Source organism: Corythoichthys intestinalis, chromosome 16, assembly GCF_030265065.1.
Source record: "Corythoichthys intestinalis isolate RoL2023-P3 chromosome 16, ASM3026506v1, whole genome shotgun sequence".
Classification (NCBI taxonomy): Eukaryota; Metazoa; Chordata; class Actinopteri; order Syngnathiformes; family Syngnathidae; genus Corythoichthys; species Corythoichthys intestinalis.
The window spans coordinates 2001172-2010992 of record NC_080410.1 but is presented as its reverse complement, the minus strand read 5'-3'; positions in this window follow the sequence as shown (position 1 = coordinate 2010992).

The following is a 9821-nucleotide window of genomic DNA, read 5'->3' as shown; positions in this document are numbered from 1 at the left end:
GAAGGAGTAGTTCTTGTTTTTTGTTGGCGGTTTACCCCTTGTAATTGGGGCATTACCGCCATCTACTGGGTTGACAGTTTGGCAAGAGATCAGGCAGACTACAATAAGGAGTAGTTCTAAGAGACGTTTATGCTGTTGCAATTTATAAAAACTTTTAGTTGGCACATAGACTACTGTGTGTGTGTATTGACTACATTTCCATGGGTCTGAATTATATTTTTATCTTTTTTTTTTTCGCGTTATTGTTTATTTTTTTTTAGGAAGAATAAAGCCTGTTGAGTAACCTGTAACCTGTTGAGTAAAAAATGATTTCCGTATAGTGTATAATATATACTATATGCAGGGGTGAAAGTGGGCCAGAACGGTCTGGAAGGCAGTTCTGGAATAAGATTTAGGACCAGAACGCAGTTCCGGTATAAGATTCAGGGCCGGAATGCCTTTCTGGTACACGGTGCTTTGATTCCGAAAATGTGACGACAACTGTCAAAACGCAAGGGGGAAAAAATGCTAAGCTGCCACACATGCATTTCATCTCCTAGAAAACTCCCAGAAAACAATATACCAACATCAGATTTACATACACACGTGTTAACAACAGGCATAATAAAGTGCTTGTGTAGCGTTATCAGTTTCCACCAATATTTGTTATTTATTTTATTCCACGGACGGCATGGAAGTTTCCCCAGCTGCTGCAGTTATCAGAGTGACGATTATGAGTCACGTCAATGTGCGAATGCACGCAGCAAAGCAAAACGCCTGGACTCATTCATCCGTTCAATTTGCTGACGTGATCAGCAGAGATAGTTAGCTCTGATTGGTTCAAATGTGCATGTTTTCTGAAACAGCAAAAAAAAAAAAAAAAAAAGGTTGTCACTTGTTGAATTGATGCGACAAAAAGGGCAATGCAACATAAAATGGATCAAATCTTTAAGAGCAAAAAAAGAGTTGAGGCTTATTATCATATTTAGTTTTATTTGCTCTGATGGGGAGGTTCTGAACATCTAGCTGTCAATGTGCAGTTTGGACTTATATTTGTTTTATGTTAGGCTACTTATTCATTTCCTTATGATTTAAAAAAGCCAACGTTTGTGCGATCTTCAAAATATATTCTATTTCACTCTGCATAATATAAGTAATTTGTACTTATTTTTCTGAATGTTACTTATATCTTTATTATTGAAAAAAGAAAAGAATGTTTACAATAACTTCAATTTCAAGATGCATCCTATGTTCTTAAGTAGTTAAAATTGAGATTTGGCATTTAGTATGTGAGGAAATGAGAGAAAATAAAATTAGATGGAGGTTTGGGTTATTGCTGTTTTTGTTAACTCTTATTTTGCAAATCATTGAAAAAAATACAATTTTGAAAGAAAATCAGTTTTTGTATGTGTTATAGAAATAACTGCTAAAACAGCTTTCTTTCCATTTCAGTAGTTTAAGAGGTTTGACCCCCACCCCCCCCAAAAAAAGAATGAATAAATAAATAAATAAATAAATAAAATTTCTGGCTCCGTGGCGACCTTCACGTCGGGGAGTTCCGGCAAGAAATTCTAGCCACTTTGACCCCTGACTATATGGCAATATATTGATATATATATATATATATATATATATATATATTTTTTTTTTTTAAACATATGAAACAGAATTTTTCTATCCAGACCGACGAGGCACACTTTAAATATACAGGGTGTTCCAAAATGGTTGACCCCATTCTAAATGCCCATATCACGGAAACTACTTGATGGATCTTAATGAAACTAAATACACTTTATGTTGAAGGCCAAAATTTTTATTGGTTAAATTTACAAAGAAAAGTATAAATATTTGTTGGTTCTATGACAGTTTTTCATAAATGTTCAATATGAGCTCTGCCGGCAAAATGCCTTATCAAAATGCCTTTTCTTTTGACGTGAACGGCATTTCTTAACCTGAAAAGATAAAGATGCTAAACTTTACATACAAAAACTTGAAACGTTTCTACACAAGCTGTGAAAATTTGTGGTCATTCCAATGAAAATTGTCAAAATTATTGGCCTACGAAATGGGGTCATACGTTTTGGAACACCCTGTATTAAAGTGATATAGGCATCTTTGAGTGAACTTGGAGTAAAATTCAAGCATCTCGAGGCCGGGCTGAGTGTCCTCTTTTTTTGGAAATCAAAATATGGTCACCCTAATACAGTCAATTTGAGAGTTTCAAAAATTTCCTCTTGAAACAAGTATGTTATTGTTATTTCAGTTCCATCCAATTTAAGACTAGGCCCTATTCACTCCTTTCTGCCGTATTTCAGGTACATCGCCGTAAGGGTGCTACAGAAGGAACAATAGAAATGACAGTGTCACAATTTTTTGATGAACAAAAAAAAACACCATTAAACCATATGTTGACATGTCGATAGAGATCTAAGCAATACAATGGTATACATTGTAATGTGTTATATTGGGTTTGGCTACCTCGATTACCAGAGGTGGCTACTTCAGTAACTTTGAGAAAACTGTGCTTCTAAAAGTAGTTTTGCAACGCCATACTTTTTACTTTTATTTGAGTAGATTTGTGAAGAAGCGCTGTTCTGTGCTACCACTCGTTACATTTTCCTTCTTTTTTCTACATGTTAAATTTGACTTTAATTTTGCCAGCACAGTGGCTCTACCAGTTTCACCAATGAGACATAGCAACAATCGTCACATGACTCTTTATGGCAATCAGACATAACAATAGTCACATGAGCACACTACTGATTTTTTTATTGAACAATTATACAAACAAAACAAGGCTTTCAAGTGAAAATGAAAATATGTGAGAGATTGAGCACATATTTGCTATCGGGCCGCAGAAAAATAATAAATCATTTGTAAATGCCTGCAATCTGGCATGTGCCTCTTGACTAATCAGAGTAGAGATTTGTGTGCGTCGCCCTCTAGCGGTTGGCCGCCATTACTGGGATGTTTGCACACCTATGGCAGCCCAGCGTCAGTCAAAAGTAAACAGTAATGTTAGCTGCTGTAGGCTGTGTGCGGTGATGTGTTTGGACAGCCTTTTTATGGGAAAAAGACCACCTGCTGAGCCAGAAGAGGAGCCTACAAACAAGTCCATTCTGCATAGTTCATTCATTTTCCAAGCCGCTTATCCTATGTGGTTAAAAGCTAGCAAACGAGGCAACAAAAGCAAATGCACTGAGAGCATCATACCTCATGGTGAACCGTATTGCTAAAGCCAAGAAACCTTTCATGTTTGGAGTAGAACTCAGTATGCCTGCGACAGAGGATATTTGCCGTGAAGTTTCCACTGCTAAAAAAGGTTGCTTCAGCTTATGGTGAGTTACATTTTTCCTGCACTTAACGTTAATTTTTAGGCCTGTCGTGTTATTTTTATGTTTCCTGTCATTTTTTGTAACACATTGCCGGTACATGAAAAAAAGTCCCACATCACACTGGTCTGTGGTGCAAAAAGTGTTAAGGACCACTGATTTAAAGAGTTGGTGACAATCAAAAAATATTAATTTCCCCCTGACAGAAGACACAATTTTGTTTGGTGTGTATCAGAGAGATAGAATTTAGAAAATGTTTTGAATGTTCTAGTGCCTTTTTATTCATAAGTGCAGATTCATTAAAACAACCATGTCTTGCTGACTGGAGGAATGATTACGATCTCTTTTGTAAAGCTTTGAAATTGATTGTAAATGGGAAGGCGCTTTGTCTGTTTTCCATCTTGGAAGGATTTCAACTGGTTTAGAAAGTCCTCTTACAAACCAATATTGGTTAGATTTAAATCTTTTTTTGTTGTTGTGGTTGCTACTGTTGAATAGTTATAATTCGCCACCAGTGTTGGGAGTAAGGCCGTTATAAATAAAGCCGTTACGTAACGGCGTTATTTTTTCAGTAACGGGGTAATCTAACTAATTACTTTTTCCGCCGTTACAACGCCGTTACCGTTACTGACGGTCAAAAGCAGTCCGTTACTTACTCTGAATAAATTGAAGAAACTACCAGCCGTATCGAGTCGACTGTCTGCTCTGTTGATTTGTCATCCAAGACTTTGGGTGCGTTCAGGTTCGAGAATAGCGCACGTACTTCTGACTCCAAGCTGTTTGTCCCTGCTCATTCAATTAGACAATGCTTTCCAAAGTTTGGTAATGTTTCTGTGTTTGCTACACCTGATGCTAGCCTCGTTCCCATCTCTCACTGTCAGCCAGCAATAATTCTGCTTCCATCTTGAGGACGGCAGACGCTTTGAAGGTGACGTGAATTGACGGGAAACGAGCCTACCTAAATGCAGCCCCTCGAGAGATGCGATGGAAGTGATTGTGATTGGCTGAGGGTTAGAGTCATGTGTTGTGGTAAGCCAATCAGAGCCGGTGATTTCACAAGCAAACCGGAACAGCGCGTGCGGCAAACACACACACGCAAAACAGATGCACAGGGTCGGTATGGCAGAGCATTCAGAAGAAAAAATGTCCTTTAAGAGGTGGAGATATAGACACTATTTCAAGTTTGCCAAAATTAAAGGAAAGAACCTGCATGTAATGTGTAATTTATGTCCCGGGGCAAAGCTTTTGTCGACATCTGTGGTAAGCAATTCAAATCTGCTGAAGCACCTAACAAGTTAACTACCTGTCTGTTCTTCTCTATTCCACTGACTCGAATACTGCTCAGAAATTTTCAAATTCTTTGACATACAACAAGTTCTTTTTAAATTAACGGAAATAGTTACTTTCCCTGGTAACTAGTTACTTTTACTATAGAGTAATTCAGTTACTAACTCAGTTACTTTTTGGAAGAAGTAGTGAGTAATGTAACCAATTACTTTTTTAAAGTAACGTGCCCAACACTGTTCGCCACGGACTGGTACTGGTTCCCGCCACGGTGGTCGGAAATCACTGCTTTAAATGACTTCAGAACGAATGAACTACATTACAATAAAAAAAGACATGGTTCAAAATGTCATCATCCACCTCACAAAACACGCAATTATTTAAATCAATACCAGTCTTAAAAATTCCTTTGTCGGTTATTTTCCATTAAAAATTTTAATCCTCTTTTGCTTTGGGAGGAGACTGAAATGACACATAATTCTTCTCTACAGTATGACCCTTATCCATCGTAAATTGTTTCAAAATATACATCCATTTACCGTCATTTTCAGACTATAAGCCGCTACTTTTCTCATTTTGAATCCTGTAGCTTATAGTCCAGTGCGGCTTATTTGTTGATTTGTTTGGGTTAATTGGTAACACTTTATTTGACAGCGCTGTCATAAGACCGTCATAATTATAGTATGGCAACTTTCATGGGCGTGACTGAATGCTTATGACAGATGTTATTAAGTGTCATCAGGCAAATTATATCACTAACTCCATTTATGTCCAGCTCAGATCTTTTACATCCATTCAAAAGTGAGATAATTTGCCTGATAACACTAAATGACATCTGTTATAAGCATTCAATAATGCTCATGACTTTGGCACCACTGTCAAATAAAGTGTTACCAAATACCATAACTAGCGATGAATGTAACAACTGGAACAGTAAGAAATAATTAGCACAGAACATGAATTTTAACTGTCATTTACATCTGTAGCGCTGCAATTCATGCTCGGAGGCATGTTGGACCACAACAGTCTTGACAGCAGGTGGCAGCAGAGGATGACTGTCTCCTGCAAGGGAGCTGTGATGGTCAAATGAAGCTTCTTGGAGCAATGAAGCTTTGCAGCTAATTGGTACAAAGCTTCATGGTGGTTAATTTGGTCTTATGACAGTTTTATGATGCCACTGTCAAATTATTAAGTGAATTATTTTCATTATGTTCAGATTTACTTCCATCCCTTTTCACTTGCTGATTGTGCCCATGTTTGATTGGCTGATGACTTGACCCCCCGCCCCCTCCTCCAGCTACACAGACGCACGTCAACCCACCGCCAGAAATACAACGTGCCGCCTCCTCCACCCCCTTTGAAGAGGAGGGATATTAGATTTTTTTTCAGCCACCACAAGCTACTGTAAGTAATGTAAAAAGAAGTCAATGTTTATGCTACTAAAAGTCCGACCTGCATCAGAGTTAGCATAGCATAAATTTGTGTGAACTTGCTAACTTGCAAAACTACTGCGGTCAAGCCAACCTCCACAAGGAACAACAAGCCAAGCTAGCCGTCCCTCATTTGGATCATTGTTTGCATTATGTGCATTTCCGTAATGCAACACGGTCGCAAGAATAGGTCCACTTCAGAGGGACACTGACATGTATGGAGGACCAGGAGTGCAAAAATTCAATAAATAAATACACGATTAAATAAATATTTAAAAGTGTCATTAAAATGCTTTTATTTCAATATTTATTTATTTATTTCAATATTTATTTCAATTTTTTTTTATTTCAATTTATATTTATTTATTTCTATTTTTATTTATTTATTTCCATTTATATGTATTTATTTCAATTTTTATTTATTTATTTCGATTTATATTTATTTATTTCGATTTATATTTATTTATTTCATTTTATATTTATTTATTTCGATTTTTATCTATTTAAATTTATATTTATTTATTTCAAAATGTATTTCGATTTTTATTCATTTATTTCAACTTTTATTTATTTATTTCAATTTTTATTTATTTATTTCATCATTTATTTATTTATTTCAATTTTTATTTATTTATTTCAATTTTTATTTATTTATTTCATCATTTATTTATTTATTTCAACATTTATTTATTTCACTTTTTATTTATTTCATTCTTGCACTCTTGGAGGACCAAGAGTGCAAAAATTCAATAGATAAATACACAATTAAATAAATAATTAAAAGTGTCATTAAAATGCTTTTATTTCAATATTTATTTATTTATTTCAATATTTATTTCAATATTTATTTATTTCAATTTATATTTATTTATTTCGATTTATATTTATTTATTTCAATTTTTAATTATTTATTTCAATTTATATTTATTTATTTCGATTCATATTTATTTATTTCAATTTTTATTTATTTATTTCAATATATATTTATTTATTTCAAAATTTATTTCGATTCTTATTTATTTATTTCAATTTTTATTCTTTTATTTCAACTTTTACTTATTTATTTCAATTTTTATTTATGTATTTCATTTTATATTTATTTATTTCAAAATGTATTTCAATTTTTATTTATTTATTTCAATTTTTATTCATTTATTTCAATTTTTATTTATTTATTAAAATTTTTATTTATTTATTTATTTCATCATTTATTTATTTATTTCAACATTTATTTATTTCACTTTTTATTTATTTCATTCTTGCACTCTTGTTTCCCGTGTGGCCGCATGAAATAATTTTATCTGTCACTGGCTCATCAAACTCGGTGGGCGGGCGTGAACTAGGCGGGGTTTGAGTTGGTCGAGTAATAAGAGATTGCTTCGTCCCATTTCTTCCCAACATGGCGGCATTTTCTGAGATTTTGCATGAGCTCTCTTGGGACATGTTAGATTTCTCAGAACAAATTGAAGCAGGAGATTTGGACCCTGAGTACGTGTCCTACAAAACAGAGCAATTAATTAACGTTATTGGCATCATCTCAGCTCTGTCAGATCAAGATGTTGATCGAGTGTTCGATAGTTTAGAACTGCCTGTTCTGCCAAAATATCCTACATCGGCGAAACGTCTACATTAGTCGAATTTGACACCTAAAGTACTACCGTGCGCTCTAAACTTGTTTTGTTTAGATGCATACAGGAATAAGGTACTAAAAAAATGCCTGCAGAAAATACTTAAATGTAGTTATATCAAATAAGGACGGTTTAAACATGCTACGAGACTAATGTGGTCAACTGCTTCAAAGCTAACACAAAAAAACACAATGGTTAAAAGTATGAGAGGGTAATACATGCAAAAAGTATCTTTGCGGCTGTGAAAAGGTTCTAAATAACTAAATAAAAACAAAAATAGTGAGTAATCGCCGCCTCTAACCGATGTGCGCATGCGTGTGAATGCATGCGCAAGCGCCCTGAGCATTGTGTACGACGTTTCGCCGCGTAGTAAGGAATGGCCGAACACTGCGGTCAAGCCAGCCTCCACTCGTAAAAACGAAGTCAAACCAGCCGCCCCTCATTTGGATTATTGTTTGCATTATGTGCATTACGGTAATGCAATGCGCTGGCTTCAGAATGCAATGAGGTGGCTTCAGAGCGCAAGTCCCTTTATTAAATATATGGGGGAAAAACGGTGACCTATTCGACAACGGGTCCACTTTAGAGAGACACTGGAGCACCCCTAGACCCAAACTAAATCATTATCATGTAAAAATGATGTCGGAGTTCAGAGTAAAACTACTTAGAAAACTGCTAGTTATTTCTGTCATTTAGCTTTATTTCAAAACTTGATAAAAAAAAAAAATAATAATAATAATAAAATCTGGTAATTATCCAAGGACCGTTCCACTTCTGAGTTATACTAGAGTTTCTCGTATGCAGACATCAGCCCGTTTAAAGGCGCTGGCCCGCGCGATGTAGAAGCCACAGACTGGACTCCACCATGGGCTGCTGGTGGAGTTCTCCTCAGAGTGTCCTCAATTAAATTTGCTGCCTCTCTGAGCAGCTCCGGACACATTTTGGACATATGTATGTTTTGCTTGGACAACACTTGCGTCAAAGCCTACTACCGCTACACTGACCACGCTCGTGACGCTACTAATCTTCGTCGTCTTTGTGATTTTGAGGGAGCAATTATTTTTCAGATTGTACGGATCTACACTGCCACCTTATGTTGTTGTCACCTACGTCATCACGACCACCTGCGCCGCCATCTTTCGTGTATCTCAATGATCTGTGGCCTATACTACGAAGCCGGTTTTCTGGCTTAGCAGGGTAACTTCGAGAGTAACTTTATCACGTGCGACGTAAGTTCGCGGCTATGCGAGACTACGAAAGGTGGATATGTTGGAACCGAGAAGTGTTGCCATGGCAACACACGCCACACGCCAAACCTGGTCGTGTCAGAGTTAGATCTTGCTTAACATCAGGATTCCAATTAACCACGCTCTATTTAAACAGCACTCTTCCGCGGACGTGTCCTCCTGACAATGACAGCATACTTGGACGACCCATACGACATTGGCGCGCGGATTGTGAGGGGCTCTCTCCGGAGGGCACGGGTATTTCGGGACCGCCAGAATCCGCTGGCGTACCCGGAAGATGTTCTCCATGAAAGATATAGATTTTCAGCTGAGGGAATTCTTTACCTGTGCCAACTGATCTAGGCAGACGTCACTAATGTAACCCGCCGAGTCAGGCCCTCACAACCGCGCAGATTGTGTGTGCCTGTCCGTGCGCTCTTTCGCCAGGGACAATATATGTATTCCATCGGTGATGCTGAATATCTGCGTAAGAACACTGTATGCCGTGCGATTCGGAGTGGGGTATGGAAACGCTTCAAATTGATGCATTTATAATAATCATAGAAATATGTAGACTATTTAAACATTGAGAAAACTTGCGTTTTTTTCTGCCAACTGGAGGAGATGAAATTAAATGTCAAATCCACTGATAGGACAGACGCACAAATATAAAAGATATAAATGTTTATTGAATATGCATCTTACAGTCTTGTTTAACTGTGAAAAATCGTTACAAAAGACGGGCTTTTATTTACGCAACAACGCATGGCATCTCCGCATTTCCTTCTTCTCCTGAGTCCTCACAAATATAACTTTTTTTTTGGGGGGTTGTTGGGCTCGGGCCTGCAAATCAAGTTTATTGATCGGACTCGGGTCGGGTCGGGCTGGATTTTTTAGGCCCAAACTAAAAAAAAGAACATACGTATTCGTACAGTCAAGGGG